General features: G+C 40.2%; 1 protein-coding gene and 1 pseudogene across 1 annotated transcript in view; both read right to left on the minus strand.

Annotated features, from left to right (window-relative positions):
* Nucleotides 1-1,766: 1,766 nt before the first annotated feature.
* LOC145656194 (protein NDRG1-like) lies at nt 1,767-6,609 on the minus strand (annotated as a pseudogene).
* A 14,274-nt stretch (nt 6,610-20,883) lies between these two features.
* LOC145656195 (ribonuclease inhibitor-like) overlaps nt 20,884-22,812 on the minus strand; it is a gene marked incomplete at its 5' end in the record, with an annotated part of 8,485 nt that continues 6,556 nt past the window's right edge. Inside the window, one exon of the mRNA XM_081709563.1 lies at nt 20,884-22,812. This exon is cut by the window's right edge and continues 1,430 nt beyond it.

Genomic DNA, 22,812 nt, shown 5'->3' on the forward strand with positions numbered 1-22,812 from the left:
GTTAGAAAAGGATATGGAAAGGTGGCTACATGCTTAAAAGCTAAAATGTTACATGTAACTAAACTGTGAGAGATGCCTTTATAAAGAACAGTGTGTGAATCTACAGGGGATGCAGTGGCTGATGTGATCGTGCGTCTGCTATGATAGCGAGGCGAGGTTATTATATTGTGGCTTGTATGTAGTTCAAATGAAATTAAGGAATGGTCTGAGATGGCATCCGACTGGGGTAGTCTGACTATGTTCTCCGTGTCCACCGTATGTCAATAGTAAGTCAAGCGCATGTCCATCAGAGTGTGTGGGTTCTCTTATACATTGGATGAAACCAATTGATTCTGATATACAGCTAAAGGCCAATCTCAAAGGGTCTTGGGCATTATCAAGGTGAATATTGAAATCACAAAAAATAATGGCTCTTTCTACAAAAGTGACTAGATTAGAAAGGAAATCTGAAAATTCCTTAATAAATTCTGAGTAGGGCCGTGGTGGCCTATAGATACCAAATAGTGAAACAGGCTGGGTGGGCTTCATATCGCTGGCTACATCATTCATTTTAGAAAAAAAAACAAAATTTCCCCTTTTTTCCTCAATTATCCTGTTATCTTCAATTCCCTGCTCTAAAGCGATTACTCACGTAATACTAGTCAGAGTTTTAGGGTGCCCCAAAAGGGTGCATTAGGTGCATTAAAGTTACTAATAAAGACATCAGAATATTCCCTGTCTTTCAAGTAGAAAATAAATCAGAATACCACAGAAATGTATTTGCTATTAAGTAACCTAGAGCCTTAAAGATTATTTTGGACTTCAGTGGACGTAAGAACAATAGCAGGTAAATAAACTTTATTTATTTATTTATTCCTTAATATGGCATTCTCTAAAATGATGTAAATACATTGAAAATATGCAGTACAAGTGCAGTAAAATAATTCAATGTTGTACTTCTTCTTCTTCAAAGCAGAGCATTGGGTACTTAATGCCATTGAACTGTGTCAAATCAATGTGCCCTATTACCATTGAATTTTTACTATTACTATTACAACAGTAATGTAAACAATGTGATACAAATAGTTAATGAAGTACAAATTCATGAAATTCACATGCTGCTCGTATGTTAAAAGTTATAAATGTAAATGACAATTAATTATTCATACTGTTGTTGGTGGGGAATTCAGTAGATTGACTGATTTAAACAACTCCCAAAGTATTTGCATAACCTGAAACACACATTATGAAGACTTCCATTAAAATTAAGTTGAATTTATTTCAAGATTAGACTAGGAATAGAAAGAAGTACAATGTAAGAAAGAATTAAATAGGTCCTCTGAAAAAGCTGAAATTGTCAGTCATGTAAAGCTTTTACAAGATGAAGCATAATGTCACAGAATGTTAGCCTCCCCTGAGTCATGTGGTTTGGCCTGCCACGTTCAGTGGGAGGGCTGTGTTTGTAACCACACCTGCACCTTGTTCGTCTCAATGTATATAAACCCGTGTTAAAGTGTACAGGGTGTTGGTCATTGTCGGTGTAATGTCTGAATGTAACGTGTTTATGTTAGATGTATTCTTGTGTATCATGTTTGTTTAACTTCATTTGTTTCAGGTCCATGTTTATTGTTTCTAATACGTGAGTGCCGCTGTCATTTATGTTAATAAATGTTCGTCCCAGTCGGTGGAGTCTGTGCGTCCTGCCCCTCGCCCTACGACACTCGGGCCGCCACAAGTAATCACAGTACATTATTTCTTTATTATATTAAACTTTTGTACTGGTGTTAAAGCAGTCCAAATATTATACATTGATTCATATACTAAGTACTAAAAGTGTTATACATTGATTGATGTACTATACATCAACTTTTTTATGGCTACTAAATAAAGGTACAACACTGAGCCTGATAAGTATAAACATTTTAAACAGCTTTTTATCGTTTAGGTTTTTTTTTTTCCTTTTGTGCAAGTCTAAATTAGTCCACTGGGACAATGACACACAAACACTAACACCAACACATCAATGGTCCCTCAATTTAGAGTATTTTTTATTTGAAATGGAGCCGAACTGAGCATGACAACACTGGGATGGAGCAGCGGGTAGGAGAGCCTCATCTTCAGCGTTGCTTGGAGGTGCTCTCCATGGAAGTGATGGCCCAGGGGTGGAAGAATGCCATTCTGGTGGAGAAGGCGGGGTGCCAATGAGACAGGTGTGTCATGCCTGCAGAAGACACTGTCAGAGGCAGATAAGCAGAAGGACAAGGTGAAGTAACATAGCTCAAGGTCCCTACTTAACTGCACCATTTAGAAAACATGCATAACTTAAAGATAGTTGTGAAAGCCTGAAGGTCTACAACAGGCAGTATTGAACTTTTCTAAACTGGATTTATGGGTTTTACATTGCGCAGAGGCTGAACGATTTTTAATTTCGACCTTTTGACAGTGTGTTTACAGTATTTACTTACTGTAGCCCAGTCCTTGAATGAAGTATTTCAAGGCTTCTGCCAGCTTGCCAGGCTATACGGTAAGAACAGGACACAATAGATTACACAGTGCATCACTCAGTTTGAATGCAAGAGCATTATTTTAATGGGTAACGACAGACCTGATCAAGCTGTGGTAGACCTCCACAGTCAGCCATCTTCATGAGGGACAACATGAAGGACAATGTTATTCACCACAAGTTCATCACAAAGTTCTAGATTTATAAGCCCCCAGTGACATATAATGACTTCTGCATTTATAATGAGAGTCAAATAAAAAAAGCAAAACATAACATTTTAAGTATCGCTTTGCTGAGGTTTGAAGGTCACTAACTTTGAGGAGGGTTGTCTTTGAGGGATTCATTTTGGAATTGCAGTCAACCTACGACGGAAAACACAAACATTTGCACGCAGGCTCCCAGGTACATATAGAAGTTTGATTTGAATGCTGGGTTGGATTTTGAATGTTGTTTTTAAACTTCTGCATGTAAAACAAGCTGTACATACCACAGCATCCACCACAGGAGAGTCATCTCCTACCACCAGAAGAGTGTGACACCTACAGCAACAAAACCTTTCAGGCATGTGGTGGCACAGGGGCATTTTACATCAAAAAATAACATGGAATAAGGATAAAAGAGAAACAGTTTCTCACTTACTTTAGAGTCTTTCTACCCAGAGAAGTTCTCTTAATGTTCAGTTTACTTCGTCTGAAAATTGATCAGATCTAATAAGACTGGGAGCTGTTCATATGACAAACAAGTCTAGAAGCAGAGAGCTCAGAAGATTCCATAGAATGCAGATGTCAGTCATACCTGTTGTAGGACTTCATAAAATGCAGAAGGTTGGTCTGGTTAATCCTTTTGCTGATGTTGTGACGGAAGGTCTTTACAAATTCTGCCTTCTTCTTAATCTCCTCCTGCCACGGTGCCATAAAGGAGTCAGTCCAAGACGCAATCAGTCACAAAACATCAAAAGTTGATGTGAATATGAATTTAAATGTCTCTTCCTCTATATGCACAGTCTGCACAGGCACTCGAGACAGAAATGTATAATAAAAAGAATATGTAAAAAAAAAAAAACATTGTTGACCTTTTGATGGACAATAATGTAGGCATCTGGTTCTTTAGTTACGAAAAGGACACAGTCTAAATTCAGGACAGCTCATTTGGAACACTCATCTTTAGTAATAAGGCATTTAACTTTTAAATGTTCTAGTTCAGTGTTTAGTGACCCAGTCCACAGTACACATGAAATGGCCCACATGTTTATTCTAACCCAGCCCAGTACACCTGTACCAGGTGTTCATTTTCCTAATGGCTTGGTTTAGGAGCTAGGATGATGTTGTCAGGAGCTGGGATAGAGGGAAAATGTGGGATGTCAGATGTATCACAAGGACTGGGTTGACAAGTACTGCTCAATAATACATACAATATACATTTCATTTTAGGCGTTTTTTCGTACCTGACCGAACAGGTGGGAGATGACAACACTGGGGGGACCAAGGGCCCAGCTGGAAATCTGTGGAAAGTGTGGGTTGATCTTTAGTGGCTGGAGTACACATAAGCTTTGATCAAATACATTACTTTATTAAAAGAGGCTTCACACTTTTCTAAGGATCCCAAAAGAATAAAAATATAGGGTCGATTGTCACCATATGATTGGCATGAAAGGTTAACTGGAAACTGCAGAAAACTAAGAGTAATATGCTGAGAACTATTTGTTATCACATTGAAAGTTATATGGGTTCAGTGAACAGCCAAGACACAGGGAACAAGACGGTTTAAATACATGAAGTAATAAGAGTTAAACAAGACAGGTGCAAATAATAAGGAGCGGAGAAAATGAAACTAAGGAACGGAACCACAACAAGGAAGTAAAGCAAAACAAAAGACATGAGACAGGGAAACCATAGACATGGACGCTAGGTGGGACCAGCTAAACGACATAATTGTAGAGATACAGGGATCGTGATGTTTAAGCAGGGTGTTAACAGAATGATAATTACTATTGCATTAGACTGTGATACCTTGTATGCTGCCCGGTCTGCCCAGCCCTCTGCCTGAGCATTAATGTTCATCAGGACAAGGCCCTCAACCAAGTCTGGGTACTTCAACTGCAAGACATTTATGCATGAGCAGTCAAAGGGAGATAAACTTTCAGGGCAAAATTACTTACTATATGTCAAACTGTTGTAGTTAAATGAGCAATTAAGAGTCTCCATATTTGGCATTCTTGCACTTTACATTGCACTTAGAAAAAGGTTTGTTTACATGTGCAAGCAGAGGAACAATAGTGAAGTGTCAGTATTCTGGAGAGTTGATGTCTAGCTAGCTTGACAGTGTAATGATTAGGATTATGCTGCAAGTATCAACACTTTGTTACAAAGCAAGAATTTCACCAAGGAGTAATCCTTGTTTGATCATTGTGTTAAAATCTATTGGGAAGAAAGACAGTGCTACAACTCACAGCGAACCGTGTGAGGATGTTTGCTCCTGCTCCAACACCCATTCCAATAACACTCTTAATTCTGTGGAGAGAAAAAAATGTACATAACTTTAAACCATTAAAGCGCAAGGTTTCAGATTAGAACAAGGATTGACAGTTTAATCTCAGAGTAAATGGCTAATCTGCTTCACTCACTTAAAATGCTTGAGCACAATTGGGAGGGTCTCGGAGAGCTTGTCCATTGAGCGATATGTGAATCTACAGGAAAAAATTGCACTGAGTGAGTTATAATTCTAAGGGACGCCACTGATTCTTCAGGATTTGAACCTGCTAAACCTAGCTATGATGTACTGGGAGCCACAGCCATCAATGTAGCATATGAACGCTAAGAAAAAAGTTCATGAAAGAAACCCTGGTGCATGACAAGGCGGTGCCAGCTAGACATGCTGACAGTCAGGGCCTCCAGCTGTTAGTTTAGGTGGGCACCAACACCATGGCATAGAGTCGTCCTGTCTGACTGCCAGGAAGGAGTGGTCTGAGGGCAGATGGAGGGCTATGGAGTAGGTTCTGATAAATATACATTCTGGAAAAAATTGTATGGGGTAGCTGAAGGTCACATTTTAGATTAGATTTAACCTTGGAATATCTTTCAGCCCCTGAAAGAACATTGTGGTATATGGTGCACTCACGCTCACCCTGCAGGGAAGATGCTGGCACCCTCATGTTGCCCAGGAGCGTTGACCTGACACACGGCAAAGTGTCGCATGATTTCCTGCATGTCCTCATCATAGAACAGAATGTCGAAGCAAGTTTTGTCCTCAGACATGCATGCCAGGGTCATTACAACACAACAAATGAAGCTTATGCTAAGTTTTAGACTTTAGAGCAATCAGCTACGTGCCACAAGCAACAGTATCAGAGTCTTACGGTTCATTCCGATGTCATGGTAGGTGAGGATGACCGGTCGGTTATCCCTGGGGATACCTGCCATGGTGCAGCATACAGTGCCAAAGGGGGTCTCCACATTGTCCTCCTATAAGACCCAGGTGGAGTATAAAGGTCTAGGTCTAGATGTATAAGAAAAACCTCTAAAAAGAGGTCCGATTCCACTGCAGTGGTTTTGTGTGTCAGGACATTACTCTGTCACACTTAGAACTACTTCTGTGGAATGAGCCTCTTATCATGAGGAATGTCAATCATTTATTTATTATTTATCATTAACCAAGTTAATTTGTTTACAAAAGATCATGTTTGACTCAGAAGACACATGACAGTGCTTGAAAACATGCTTTATGGGTAAAAGCTTTAGCCTATTGAAACATCTGTGAAAAGGTAGTGCTACTTACCACAACTTGACCCCAAAATGCCCCCTTAAAATCCTTCAGACAAAACACAGAGAAAAATAGATTTTGGAGTGGTAACATTTCATTCTGGATGTGAAAAGATCCATCCCATAGACTTTATTCTATTAACAGTACTCAATGTCTGAAAATACAGCCTTATCTTACCGGACACAATGGGTCCATACAAAAGGCATCATCAGATGTTACTTCATCATCCTCCAATAGAGGGTTATAGAGGGTCTGGGGGTTAAGAAGCAAAAATTCTCAGTACAAAGTTAGATAAAACTTGGTTGTAAGGTAGTATTAAACAAGTATTCTCTTTTTAAAACATTTGCCCAACCTACCCTTTTTGCCATTATCCCAAAAGTTGACGAGCAAATATTCCTCGCTAAATCGATTCCCTGTCTGAATACTGTCTGCATTTACAGGTGGCGTGTCCGGGATCGGCAGCAGGCGGTGGAAGAAGCTGCGACCCACACTGAGCCCAGCGACCGTGAGTTAGCTAACTAACCAAGCTAGCGAAGAACGGACTATTGTATTTGAAAGTCAGGCCAGCTAACTACATAAGTTATCTAGCTAACTAGCTGCCGTAGCTTGATTCCTCGCAGAACTAACTACTATATGACGCTGGCTAGTTGCTTAGCTTAGCTTAGCTTAGCTAACGCTAGCTTGTTCGTCTGTTTTAATCACACTCTTCTACGACTTTTGTAACATCACCTTCCGCCGTCATGGATACAACATAATGTTTCTCTTCGGTCAGACCCCGTCTATTTAATAACTAAATTTAGCATAAAGGGTTTTTTTTGTTTGCATTTTATTGTTTCTAAGGCAACGGATTGCTGCAGTAACAAAAAAGAAATTCAGCTTCTTAGCTAGCGCTAACTAATTTACCCTTTTAACGGCTAATATTTAGCTAAGGCTATGTTGTAGCTAGCTAGCCACATTCTTTTTGTTAAATATTTCACTGGTTATTTAAACATCTTTCGCAGAACTGGAGGATCGGGAGCCTTTTCCGTTGGATCAGGACAAGTTTGATGCGACCTGTACTCTGATCCTAAAGGTACCTGGCGACATAGCTAGCTAGTTAGCTGGCTAATTGCTCATACTTGAGAACTCTAGCTAGCTTCATTCAGTTTATACTCGCGTTTGTCTGTTATCACTGCTGCAGGAGGAGGTTTCTGTGCAGAACAGCTAACTTCCACTGCGTCTTTTTTCGCGACGCTATGGTCACAGTTCTTGTAAAATATAGATCTTGCACATTCTTCTTAAATGCAATGTAACAAGTTTTTGTTTTGCTTTCCCTTCATAGTTGCAATCTTGCCTAAACAATGTATTTTCTTTTTTTTTACTGACCATGTATCAGCCTCTCCAAACTCTGCACAACGCAAACAGGATGTTTGCCTACACCTTATCGCAGATGTTTTCTGCAGATACAAAGGTTCCCTTGAATTTTTAATCATTTTATAATAGGCCTTTTGGCACAGAGAAACATTTTGTTAGCTGAGAGTTTCCACTAGCCGGTGTCGTGGTAACGTTGATTGAGATGCTTTTTTTCTGCATGATTGTAGATGGTAGAGGTGAAGCTCCAGCACAAATCCATCTACAGTGGGCTGGAGAGCGAGCACTGGTGGGTGCTCAGCAATACATTTTACCACGTGTGTGCAGAGGTGAGACTAAGTCATGGGAACAAGTTCCCAATTTCAGTGAGAATGGACATGACGGTTGTTTCTCTCACCTAACCTTTTTATTGCTTTTGCAGCTTACCCTCCAGAACTTTGCCAGCGTTAATGCTGTGGCCTGCATCAAGGTAAATATCTGTCTCAACTAAAAGCATTTTAACTAGCTTGTCCCATTTTGAGTCACATTAATCAGGATCTACTCCGTTAATTCAGCGCAGAGGAACCGGCATCACTGGGGCGACCTTCTACCTGTGCGCCGAGTCAACAGAGTCATCGGTGCAGAATATTTTTCTGGTTAGTGCTTTCTCCTGCCTGAATGCATCTGTTTGAATTAGACTTGCTTGAGATGTGGGCATTTTAAGAAAATTATATTTTGTGACATTTTTACTCTGTGTGTATTTTGCAGCAAACCATGGTGTCCATGACGTTTAAGGGTGTTTCCATCGATTCAGATGGCCTTTTCAGGTCATCTGAGTACAGTCACACCCAGACCGTCGAGACGCTGCACCCCGCTGTGTTTTCTAACGGACCATGATCACCAAGAGGACCCCCTCCACCTCCTCCTCCAGGCTTTTAATAACCCACAGAACACTTTGATTGACATTATACACATTTAGGATTTATTATATGCTATGTATCATACAATTTCTTTTACCCTCAATGCTCTTGTATGCATGTGGGTGTTTTTCAGATGCAGTCTGTTTTCACATAGCCATGTGAGGCCTAGGTCTTGACCTGTTGGCGCAAGAAGCTTGAGCATCACATGGACTGATCACCAAACTGGAGCAGTTTAGGTCTGTACCTTTCTTCTCTTTTCCCTTTACCCCCTACACCTGTTTAATTTTCCATCTTTTTAGGTTTGTGTCACCCTAAAACATCTCCCAGATTTCTCAGTAAAACATCTAACCATGTTTGGTGAGTCTTTTTCCTGCTTTTCCATCATGCAGGTCTCCAGTGCAGGCTTTTTCCTGGATTACAGACAACTGGACAACCTGAAGCTCACCAAGAAACCCACCAGGACAAGAGGCCAACATCAGTTTTTGGACCAGGCCAGAACAACAAGGCTTTACAAGATGTTCTTCAGGATAATTTGAGACTTTGTGGTCTACACCAGACTACAAAGACAAGGCCAATCAGCGGACCGATCGCCATAGAGAATTGATCCTTCAGGATTATTAGTGCCATCACCATCGTCGAAGAGTTGGACAAAATCACCATCCATGGAGTGGTCATCACCAGATCATCACCACTGCAGTCGTCCTCATCATGTTTTGTACATTTTGTAAATAATGTTTGTTACAGCTTTATAAATATTTATCAATAAATGATTTTCTTTCATTGTAAGGGAGTCACATTTTCTTGTTTTCACCTTCAGTGTTTGTTGTATGCATCATTAGTGAGTTACAGGCTAACATGTTTTACGTTGAATGTATCCAGAAATGGCATTTGAGTGATTCAGTATTTTCCTCATTAACTCTTATGCGTGGTCCAACCAGTTAATCAGTCAAGTAATATGCATAAACAAAAGTAGCTTTTGTTAATCTAAACTATGACTGAAAATAAGATGGGGGAATAAATCTGGGATATGTCTCCTTATTCCATCATCAGGAGGGGCTTATGTTTTGTTGAATAACCTACAAGCACTCACTTTACAATTTAAGTTGAGAGCCAGTATAATGAAGTGGGTGTGTCTAGGGGCAGAATCCTTTCCAAACTCCAGTCGACAAATATGCATTCAAGGTGTAGATCTACACTGCGTTCTAAGACCCACCTAACTACAAAGACATGACCATCACCTGATGGATAGAAAGCTCAGAGATCCACATTGATCTCTGATCCTGTACTGGTCAGTCCCCACAGGATTTGATCCAGAGATGGAATAAGAACAAATAAACTATGAAGAACATCCCAAGGCCGTTATCATAGAGGTAGGTTTGGTTGAGACACCCAAACTATAAGAAGAAATAGACAGACAGCTGGGAGAAGAATGAATTTGTTTACTGCTGTTGAGCAGTTTTGGGAAGTAATATCCACCTGTCTTATGCTACCACATGAATCCAAGGCAAAACGTGAATGTCCTTAATTTCCTAAAGCTCAGCATGATCAGAAACAACAAATATGCAGTAGATTGTGCTGAGAAAAGCACATTAAGATGGGAGTTGAATTAGTAGTGACCTGATACAATTAGACATTATTCATTTATGTTTATTTTTTGTTGGTAGGCAAAAGCAATGTTTACAATTTTAGGAAAAGCATCCATGAGCTATGTAACATGACTCCTAGAGTTGGAGATAACACGTGTTCACTGAAATGGCCTGGGTTGGCTCTTACCTTCAACGTGATAGCGGACCTGGCGTGTGTGACAAAATAAATTGCGCACTTCCGCAAAGGTAGTTATCAAGCCGTGGGTGCAGACACTGAGACCGGGGGTGGCATAAAGCGAATGGCTCCCTTTTGGGGTAGAAAGGGAAGCCAAATCTGAACAGCTTGTTTTAGTTCATGTTTTCTGACATAGGCAGCCCACTAAAATGCTGACTGATGTGGTGGAATTTTGAACAAACAGCAAGTCACACGTGATTAAGAGAGTCATTTAATAACGAAAATAGGACACACAAAAGGACACACAGCTGTGTGAGGGCTAATGCTCGAAAGCGAAAGCTCTAAAGGGGTAGACTGACTACTCCTTATATCTAAACTTCAACCCCCTCCCCAGGGAGGTGGTGCTCTGTGATCTTGTTCACGCACTCCCTGCTCCATTTGGTGATGAACATTCCTGCATATGCCAGGACGCTTCAAAGGACAGACACCATTTGCAAGAAAACAAAAGCCTAATCCCTCTTTACGACCCCTGCAGGTCACAACACAATCATTTGTTCACACAATATACAGAGACAGAGTATGCAGACTAAACCATTCATATAGGATTATATGATGGAAAGGATTAACATAATTATATAGGAATCATCACATATGAATCACATGATAATACATGATCAAATAATATTTTCCATCACACTGAGTTGTCTTATTTCACAGTTGGTGTGTTGGTAGGCACTCAAGATAGCCAAATATATGTGCACAAGCACTTAAAAGGTTAATTTTTCATATGTGCCCTTTAAATAATGAATACACGCATGCATGAATCAGAAAGAATGACTGAATAGCACTGTTATTCAGTCTTTATGACTTTTTCTACTTTTGTGCCAAATGTGGCCTGCAGATGAATATCAAAGTAATAATGAAAACGTTTTAGCAAATTAGCCTTAAAAATAGAGACAACATATTTTTTGTGGCGTTTTTTTAGGCTGTTACTCTGTATCGGGTAATTCCTCTTTTGCCAACATTTGCCTATTTTTTTTAAAATGTTTTCTCTCACGTTGCTACGTGTAATTTTGCATATTGTAGTCTGGGAAAACAAGATGTTTTGACATAAATTTAGATCACCAAGGTGATCGAATGTTATGTGGAACGGTGACGAAGCCAAAACCCTAAAACCATTCAGTCGTATACCGACCCTCAAACTAACAAGGCGCTTTCAGAGTTTGCTCGAGCTACATTACACTTAAACAGAATCCTCTGCTATGAATATGAAGTTTCTTCTGCGTGTCCTTAGTATCCGGCTTCGACCGGCGGTCCTTTGTGCCGCTGGCATTTCAGCCGTAGCTGTCACTTCTTTTCTTGTTTACAGGTGGCGTGTCCGGGATCGGCAGCAGGCGGTGGAAGAAGCTGCGACCCACACTGAGCCCAGCGACCGTGAGTTAGCTAACTAACCAAGCTAGCGAAGAACGGACTATTGTATTTGAAAGTCAGGCCAGCTAACTACATAAGTTATCTAGCTAACTAGCTGCCGTAGCTTGATTCCTCGCAGAACTAACTACTATATGACGCTGGCTAGTTGCTTAGCTTATCTTAGCTAACGCTAGCTTGTTCGTCTGTTTTAATCACACTCTTCTACGACTTTTGTAACATCACCTTCCGCCGTCATGGATACAACATAGTGTTTCTCTTCGGTCAGACCCCGTCTATTTAATAACTAAATTTAGCATAAAGGGGTTTTTTGTTTGCATTTTATTGTTTCTAAGGCAACGGATTGCTGCAGTAACAAAAAAGAAATTCAGCTTCTTAGCTAGCGCTAACTAATTTACCCTTTTAACGGCTAATATTTAGCTAAGGCTATGTTGTAGCTAGCTAGCCACATTCTTTTTGTTAAATATTTCACTGGTTATTTAAACATCTTTCGCAGAACTGGAGGATCGGGAGCCTTTTCCGTTGGATCAGGACAAGTTTGATGCGACCTGTACTCTGATCCTAAAGGTACCTGGCGACATAGCTAGCTAGTTAGCTGGCTAATTGCTCATACTTGAGAACTCTAGCTAGCTTCATTCAGTTTATACTCGCGTTTGTCTGTTATCACTGCTTCAGGAGGAGGTTTCTGTGCAGAACAGCTAACTTCCACTGCGTCTTTTTTCGCGACGCTATGGTCACAGTTATTGTAAAATATAGATCTTGCACATTCTTCTTAAATGCAATGTAACAAGTTTTTGTTTTGCTTTCCCTTCATAGTTGCAATCTTGCCTAAACAATGTATTTTCTTTTTTTTTACTGACCATGTATCAGCCTCTCCAAACTCTGCACAACGCAAACAGGATGTTTGCCTACACCTTATCGCAGATGTTTTCTGCAGATACAAAGGTTCCCTTGAATTTTTAATCATTTTATAATAGGCCTTTTGGCACAGAGAAACATTTTGTTAGCTGAGAGTTTCCACTAGCCGGTGTCGTGGTAACGTTGATTGAGATGCTTTTTTTCTGCATGATTGTAGATGGTAGAGGTGAAGCTCCAGCACAAATCCATCTACAGTGGGCTGGAGAGCGAGCACTGGTGGGTGCTCAGCAATACATTTTACCACGTGTGTGCAGAGGTGAGTCTAAGTCATGGGAACAAGTTCCCAATTTCAGTGAGAATGGACATGACGGTTGTTTCCCTCACCTAACCTTTTTATTGCTTTTGCAGCTTACCCTCCAGAACTTTGCCAGCGTTAATGCTGTGGCCTGCATCAAGGTAAATATCTGTCTCAACTAAAAGCATTTTAACTAGCTTGTCCCATTTTGAGTCACATTAATCAGGATCTACTCCGTTAATTCAGCGCAGAGGAACCGGCATCACTGGGGCGACCTTCTACCTGTGCGCCGAGTCAACAGAGTCATCGGTGCAGAATATTTTTCTGGTTAGTGCTTTCTCCTGCCTGAATGCATCTGTTTGAATTAGACTTGCTTGAGATGTGGGCATTTTAAGAAAATTATATTTTGTGACATTTTTACTCTGTGTGTATTTTGCAGCAAACCATGGTGTCCATGACGTTTAAGGGTGTTTCCATCGATTCAGATGGCCTTTTCAGGTCATCTGAGTACAGTCACACCCAGACTGTCGAGACGCTGCACCCCGCTGTGTTTTCTAACGGACCATGATCACCAAGAGGACCCCCTCCACCTCCTCCTCCAGGCTTTTAATAACCCACAGAACACTTTGATTGACATTATACACATTTAGGATTTATTATATGCTATGTATCATACAATTTCTTTTACCCTCAATGCTCTTGTATGCATGTGGGTGTTTTTCAGATGCAGTCTGTTTTCACATAGCCATGTGAGGCCTAGGTCTTGACCTGTTGGCGCAAGAAGCTTGAGCATCACATGGACTGATCACCAAACTGGAGCAGTTTAGGTCTGTACCTTTCTTCTCTTTTCCCTTTACCCCCTACACCTGTTTAATTTTCCATCTTTTTAGGTTTGTGTCACCCTAAAACATCTCCCAGATTTCTCAGTAAAACATCTAACCATGTTTGGTGAGTCTTTTTCCTGCTTTTCCATCATGCAGGTCTCCAGTGCAGGCTTTTTCCTGGATTACAGACAACTGGACAACCTGAAGCTCACCAAGAAACCCACCAGGACAAGAGGCCAACATCAGTTTTTGGACCAGGCCAGAACAACAAGGCTTTACAAGATGTTCTTCAGGATAATTTGAGACTTTGTGGTCTACACCAGACTACAAAGACAAGGCCAATCAGCGGACCGATCGCCATAGAGAATTGATCCTTCAGGATTATTAGTGCCATCACCATCGTCGAAGAGTTGGACAAAATCACCATCCATGGAGTGGTCATCACCAGATCATCACCACTGCAGTCGTCCTCATCATGTTTTGTACATTTTGTAAATAATGTTTGTTACAGCTTTATAAATATTTATCAATAAATGATTTTCTTTCATTGTAAGGGAGTCACATTTTCTTGTTTTCACCTTCAGTGTTTGTTGTATGCATCATTAGTGAGTTACAGGCTAACATGTTTTACGTTGAATGTATCCAGAAATGGCATTTGAGTGATTCAGTATTTTCCTCATTAACTCTTATGCGTGGTCCAACCAGTTAATCAGTCAAGTAATATGCATAAACAAAAGTAGCTTTTGTTAATCTAAACTATGACTGAAAATAAGATAGGGGAATAAATCTGGGATATATCTCCTTATTCCATCATCAGGAGGGGCTTATGTTTTGTTGAATAACCTACAAGCACTCACTTTACAATTTAAGTTGAGAGCCAGTATAATGAAGTGGGTGTGTCTAGGGGCAGAATCCTTTCCAAACTCCAGTCGACAAATATGCATTCAAGGTGTAGATCTACACTGCGTTCTAAGACCCACCTAACTACAAAGACATGACCATCACCTGATGGATAGAAAGCTCAGAGATCCACATTGATCTCTGATCCTGTACTGGTCAGTCCCCACAGGATTTGATCCAGAGATGGAATAAGAACAAATAAACTATGAAGAACATCCCAAGGCCATTATCATAGAGGTAGGTTTGGTTGAGACACCCAAACTATAAGAAGAAATAGACAGACAGCTGGGAGAAGAATGAATTTGTTTACTGCTGTTGAGCAGTTTTGGGAAGTAATATCCACCTGTCTTATGCTACCACATGAATCCAAGGCAAAACGTGAATGTCCTTAATTTCCTAAAGCTCAGCATGATCAGAAACAACAAATATGCAGTAGATTGTGCTGAGAAAAGCACATTAAGATGGGAGTTGAATTAGTAGTGACCTGATACAATTAGACATTATTCATTTATGTTTATTTTTTGTTGGTAGGCAAAAGCAATGTTTACAATTTTAGGAAAAGCATCCATGAGCTATGTAACATGACTCCTAGAGTTGGAGATAACACGTGTTCACTGAAATGGCCTGGGTTGGCTCTTACCTTCAACGTGATAGCGGACCTGGCGTGTGTGACAAAATAAATTGCGCACTTCCGCAAAGGTAGTTATCAAGCCGTGGGTGCAGACACTGAGACCGGGGGTGGCATAAAGCGAATGGCTCCCTTTTGGGGTAGAAAGGGAAGCCAAATCTGAACAGCTTGTTTTAGTTCATGTTTTCTGACATAGGCAGCCCACTAAAATGCTGACTGATGTGGTGGAATTTTGAACAAACAGCAAGTCACACGTGATTAAGAGAGTCATTTAATAACGAAAATAGGACACACAAAAGGACACACAGCTGTGTGAGGGCTAATGCTCGAAAGCGAAAGCTCTAAAGGGGTAGACTGACTACTCCTTATATCTAAACTTCAACCCCCTCCCCAGGGAGGTGGTGCTCTGTGATCTTGTTCACGCACTCCCTGCTCCATTTGGTGATGAACATTCCTGCATATGCCAGGACGCTTCAAAGGACAGACACCATTTGCAAGAAAACAAAAGCCTAATCCCTCTTTACGACCCCTGCAGGTCACAACACAATCATTTGTTCACACAATATACAGAGACAGAGTATGCAGACTAAACCATTCATATAGGATTATATGATGGAAAGGATTAACATAATTATATAGGAATCATCACATATGAATCACATGATAATACATGATCAAATAATATTTTCCATCACACTGAGTTGTCTTATTTCACAGTTGGTGTGTTGGTAGGCACTCAAGATAGCCAAATATATGTGCACAAGCACTTAAAAGGTTAATTTTTCATATGTGCCCTTTAAATAATGAATACACGCATGCATGAATCAGAAAGAATGACTGAATAGCACTGTTATTCAGTCTTTATGACTTTTTCTACTTTTGTGCCAAATGTGGCCTGCAGATGAATATCAAAGTAATAATGAAAACGTTTTAGCAAATTAGCCTTAAAAATAGAGACAACATATTTTTTGTGGCGTTTTTTTAGGCTGTTACTCTGTATCGGGTAATTCCTCTTTTGCCAACATTTGCCTATTTTTTTTTAAATGTTTTCTCTCACGTTGCTACGTGTAATTTTGCATATTGTAGTCTGGGAAAACAAGATGTTTTGACATAAATTTAGATCACCAAGGTGATCGAATGTTATGTGGAACGGTGACGAAGCCAAAACCCTAAAACCATTCAGTCGTATACCGACCCTCAAACTAACAAGGCGCTTTCAGAGTTTGCTCGAGCTACATTACACTTAAACAGAATCCTCTGCTATGAATATGAAGTTTCTTCTGCGTGTCCTTAGTATCCGGCTTCGACCGGCGGTCCTTTGTGCCGCTGGCATTTCAGCCGTAGCTGTCACTTCTTTTCTTGTTTACAGGTGGCGTGTCCGGGATCGGCAGCAGGCGGTGGAAGAAGCTGCGACCCACACTGAGCCCAGCGACCGTGAGTTAGCTAACTAACCAAGCTAGCGAAGAACGGACTATTGTATTTGAAAGTCAGGCCAGCTAACTACATAAGTTATCTAGCTAACTAGCTGCCGTAGCTTGATTCCTCGCAGAACTAACTACTATATGACGCTGGCTAGTTGCTTAGCTTATCTTAGCTAACGCTAGCTTGTTCGTCTGTTTTAATCACACTCTTCTACGACTTTTGTAACATCACCTTCCGCCGTCATGGATACAACATAGTGTTTCTCTTCGGTCAGACCCCGTCTATTTAATAACTAAATTTAGCATAAAGGGGTTTTTTGTTTGCATTTTATTGTTTCTAAGGCAACGGATTGCTGCAGTAACAAAAAAGAAATTCAGCTTCTTAGCTAGCGCTAACTAATTTACCCTTTTAACGGCTAATATTTAGCTAAGGCTATGTTGTAGCTAGCTAGCCACATTCTTTTTGTTAAATATTTCACTGGTTATTTAAACATCTTTCGCAGAACTGGAGGATCGGGAGCCTTTTCCGTTGGATCAGGACAAGTTTGATGCGACCTGTACTCTGATCCTAAAGGTACCTGGCGACATAGCTAGCTAGTTAGCTGGCTAATTGCTCATACTTGAGAACTCTAGCTAGCTTCATTCAGTTTATACTCGCATTTGTCTGTTATCACTGCTGCAGGAGTAAATCTTCACGACAGATGTTTCTTTGGCTCCAGGGGAAGTAGAGGCAGCCTGGCCATCCTGGCACTTGTCCTGCCTCTTGTTTTTATCCTCAGTCTTGCATGGCCGGGGCACACGGTTGCGACGTGGCACCAGGGAGGGGGCAGGCGGAGCTGGGCGCGCAGCTCTGCTCTCTAGCTTATGTAAGGTCGCCCTCCTGATGAGCAGCGGTTTGTGGCAGCTCAGGTCATACTGGTGCTGGGAAGCTTCGACCTTGGAGGCACACTGACGTTAGCCTCTCCAGGTCCTGGTAGAGGACCTCACCCACTTCTGGCCTGGTGTAAAATGTGGAGTTCACCTCACTGTGCTTGTCCTGCACCTTTCCTGGGACTTCCCTGACATGTTTGTGGGGGACATGCAGGGTCACAGCAGGCTTTGGGCTTTTTTGTTTGAGAGCTGCCAGCTTTGGGTGGAGGGCGGGTAGCCTTGAGATGGATGGAGCTGGTGGAGTGTGATCAGCCTTCACACTCACAGCACTGCTCTTGGTGTGTGGCTCTACAACCAGAGAAGGGAACCGAGATTTGCTGCATCGCTGACCTTCATCCAGGAGTCTGCCTGTTGACTTTCCACCATTTTTTACATCCGTGGCCTTCAGCACTGCCGATAATGTTGTGCCCATGCCAGATTTTCTCAGGTTTTGAGGTTTATATTGCTTCCTCTGGGGCACTCCAGAAATGTCTGGGAAATAGATGCTGCTTCCTCCTCTGTGCGAATTAACGAAATGAAAAGGAGAAATTTTTGGGTTGGCCATTGCCTCTGTAGGGCTTTTTTCTGGAGCTGGGATGGTCTTCACATCAGGGAAGAAGTTCTTGTTTGTACTTCCTGTTCCCCTCATGATGATCTCACTGTGGAAAACCAGAAAATATATAAAATCTTGAAATACTTTACAAATAAATATTAAATTATACCTCTAAACTGTGTGTGTTTCGTTCGATGTCGGTCATCGTACATGTGTACACGTTCATGTTAGTGTTATTGTTCATTGTTTACTGGTTGTACTCGTTATGTGTGTTTCTGCCTGTCCCCATGTTCACGCTGCAATGGTTTGTTACATATGAGTGCAGTTACCGTTGATTACTAATCTTTTGTGTCTAATAAATGTTTTTCTGGGACGAGAGAGGTCTGTGAGTCCTGCTCCTTGCCCTGCAGCACGCGGGCCGTGACACTTTTCTTAATCTATTCAATATTCTCTTAAAATGATCAGCACAAGAGTAACTATTTTAATTTGTTCACGGGCATATGCGTGAATTATGATGAGGATGCTACATGTCACTACGGTTGAAAATCAGATTGTAACATTCCTAAATGGCTATTTTTATCCCCAACACTTTTTGAAAGTAAAAATGGTAATGTTTCATCTACAAGCAATCTTTCCTTCATTTATTAATTCATTTAAGTAACACACATGTTTTAGTCATCGTGTTTCTAATGACAGAATCTGAAAACGTTCATGATTATAATCTGAAAACTCCTATAATGTCACACAATGTCAAAACGCAGCGCAACTGATATTTCGTGAAACGAAAATGAATTTTAATCAAAATACAAAAGTTGTATTACAAATATATCTTAAACTACATTGCTGATACTTTTCGACGCCGACAAGTATACAAACGCCATAAATGTGGACGTTCTTCCTTTTAGTCCAAGCACTGATTTAAGTGAACGCACGTGCCATCGATGATAAAAGGGATGCAAATTTAAGGGACATCAGAAACGAATCCAAAACCCAGCACTTTTCAAGAGAAATAATACGCTTTGTATATAAACACACGACGTCTCAATCTAAATAACACATGGAAATTATTTCCTTTATGCATTCTTTTCATATAGACGTTTCCCAGTTTGCCTTAAAGAGGATAGTTAGGCCTACCTTTGATATCGGAGAAATGTCTAACTGACAATAATCCAATTTATCCACAGGAAAATGTGAAAAAACAATTGTTGAATATCCTTGTAGTTCGTAGTTTGGTTTGTCCAGTTTGCGCACTCTGTCAAAATGGTAACCATGACGCCAGTTAAGCCTTTTTATATATCTGCTTCTGTGACGTCACAAACAGCAGGTGTGACGACATAAACACGGCTGTCTCGTTTTACCATTACTAAAATGTACTTCTGGACTGTGTATTACTGGACCTTTTGATTGATAGTTAGTGTAAGTTAAAATATCTTATTTCCTCTCAAGCGCAGACGTTGCTTCGGCAAAAAGCTCCGGTGTTCTGTCCATTAATATATTAGGCCTATCCAGCTATGCAACTGTTCATCTTATTTGTTTTTGATGCATTTTTTCAATGTATAAACCATTCACATATACACGGTAAATGTGTATAAAATTTGTTGTATTTGTAATATTAATTGAATGTTTTGCCCCCTCAGTCCCTTAACAATATCACATCATTCGAGCTCTGTTCACTTTTTTATGTGGCGCATTATAAGAACCCAAATGTAAATCTCCCGATGCTGACAAACCTGCAAGTAACATATTTTCTTCCTCATCTCCCTGATGCTTTTTGTTTAATCTTGCTACCTATTATTTTTATTATTATTATTATTATTATTATTATTATTATTATTATTAACATTTATATAGCACCTTTCTCAGACTCAAGAACACTTTACAAGCAGGTATCAGCTGTTATAGTCACTCACATGCCGATGATTAGTTAACATGTTACCTTAAACTTCAACCTAGATTTTGGTGTTTTTTCTCCTCCTGTAATGGTACATTGGAAATGATTAGATTTCTTTGGCTAAAGCAATGTCTTCATTAAGGCCCATTTCATGTGAACTTGTTTCTTTCTTTTTTTTAATTAAATCTGGCAGACAACCTTAATAATCATGGCTTTTACACTTTGACCAGGTGGCTAAATTCACTAGGTTAGCTAGCTACCCTGAATCATCAAGAATTGATTCAGCAAACAATCAGGATAGATTTTCATTTCGTTTTGATTCAAACATGTCAGGACAAAATAGTTAAGTAAAGGAAATAGCTAGGTTAGGTAGTTAATCACTCAAAGTAGCTTACTTTAGGTAGATATTGGTCAAAATGCACTCTTAACTAGTTACACTAGATAGCAGCTGTGATTATGCTGTGATAAACAAATATTGACAATCATAGATTTTAGATTCCTCAAAACAACTATTCTATATTTTGATGACATCTTTGCATGTTCTGGGTCTTCATTTTTACATATGCAGAGCACTAGTGCAGTGAGGAACAAAGTGCATCAAAAATTCTGGTTGTGCACAAGTAACCGGCTAAGGTTTTAGGATTTGACTTTTAAGACAAACAGAAATTTTGATGCAGACAAGAGAGGCATGTCTTGTTTTTGAGAGGCAAATTCTTGCTCTTTTAGAAAGATTCTTGTATATTATTGGTATTACATCTTTTTTGATGTACAGCAATAACAAAGACCTATTAATGAATAACCAGCTAGAATTTGCTTTAAAATGTAATTTGCTTTGAATAAGAGCGCCTGCCAAATGCTGTAAAGCTTAAGATCTGTTCTTGGAATGTATCCTGGAAACTGATGTAAACTATCAAAAAATGTATCGGGATATTCTGCTTTGTTCAGTATTGAAGTGTCTGCAAATTGTTTTTAACTTATTAGTTGCCAAAAAAAATAAATGAACAAAAATAAAAAATGGAAAGACACACTGCAGCATGTAGGAGCATCTTTAATGGGTATGTTATTATTTATTCCAGCTCTGAACCCACATATTTAACCAAGCATGGAAAACTGCATAAAGGAAAGCAAGGCAGAACAGACTGAAAACTGTCAAAATATGCCAACGTTCAGGCAAGCTTTCGGAAGAGAAACTGTCACATACAGTGATACGGTGAGCCAGTGCATAATGCAAGAAAGAATGAGATAACTGGGATTAACAAATGTCTACAAAAATGAATGTAAAACTTCACATTTGAAGCTTTGAAAAGCTAATACGATTAAAGACAGCTCCATATAGCATGATTTTAACAAAATGAAATATAAAGGATAGAAAAACAACAGGAACACACGTGTGAAGTGCCGACACCTTGCGTGTTACGTGAAATGGAACTAACAAGTAAAACCAAAACGATTGTGACAAATAGGATAAAGAAACACTTAGTTTTAATAAACAAACAAACACTGAACAAAATCAAAGACAGACAGCAATACCGGGTAAGCATTTACGGGAAAGGCAGCGTACACGGCAAACACAGAGGGAGAGCACAAATGAGATGTAAACAAACAAAACAGGAGCAAGGAGCTAGGTGTAACACAGGTTCTTATCACAAACACAATGAAAGACAAACACACTCTAACCAAAACAAAGCGAAACAAAGACCGACGAGAACTAACCAACAACCAAGAGAGACATATTATCAAACACATATCAACGAAGGCACAAGGAGAAACAAAAGCTAACCATAAGCGAGGAGAAACAATAACTGTCAAACAAGATACATAGGAACGTTTTTTTTTTGTATAAGACTATAATCAGGGATACATCAGAAACAGTTGGAGACAAAGGGGAGGAGACAGGCATCCATAGAGAATGACAAAACCCCAGAAGTTACTAGGTTGCCTGGGAAACGGGGAATGCTCCGGTCTGTAGACGTGACAGGCACACAGCATCATGGGAGTCACCTTGCTCCCCTCCACTCTCCTGACTGGATCCCACGTCAAAGATCAGAGCAGATGTCACATATATAAATATACACTGTCATGGCATGGCCCCCTCCTCCTAGACTCCTCGCTGTTTGTTTGACGTCACGTGTGTGTGTCTTCATTGCCACACCCCACCCATGTGTCATACCTGTCTCTGGTTATCTCCCTTGTTAATGTGAGAACTATGACAACAGTAGTCTCCGGTCAGACGTGGATTCCGATCGCTTTATGTACTCTTCAATGAAGGTGAAGGAGTCCCTCCACGAGGATCCCACTTTTGGGGTTGGAAATGGAATCAGGAAACTCCAATGACGATGAGCCCCTTGAGTCTAAGTCTTCACCCAGAGCACTCTCATCAGCAGTCTCATTCAGAAATACCTCACATTATTTTCAGACGTTTCCACTCGTACAACTGTCCTTCAGCATGACATTGATGTTGATTCTCATTCACCCATTAGACAACACCCATATCACACCAATCCCCAGAAATGTACATTGCTAAATCAAGAAACCAAGTATTTGTTAGAAAATCATCTTGCTATCCCTAGTGTTAGTGCCTGGTGTTCCCCATGCTTTCTGGTGCTAAAACCAGATGGCACATACCGCTTCTACACTGACTACAGAAAAATTAATGCAGTTATTGTTTCTGGTTCCTTCCCAATGCCTAGAATGGAGGATTGTGTGGATAAGGTGGGGTTCAGCTAGATTTGTAAGTAAGCTTGATTTACTTTAGGGATATTAGCAAGCTCCATTAACCTCTCATGCATCTGACATTTTGGCATTTGCTACCCCTGACTGTTTTCTACAATAGACGGTAATGCCTTTCAGTCTT

The sequence above is a fragment of the Electrophorus electricus genome, unplaced genomic scaffold (assembly GCF_041902795.1).
Source record: "Electrophorus electricus isolate QZ-2024a unplaced genomic scaffold, ASM4190279v1 Scaffold58, whole genome shotgun sequence".
NCBI classification, from domain to species: Eukaryota; Metazoa; Chordata; class Actinopteri; order Gymnotiformes; family Gymnotidae; genus Electrophorus; species Electrophorus electricus.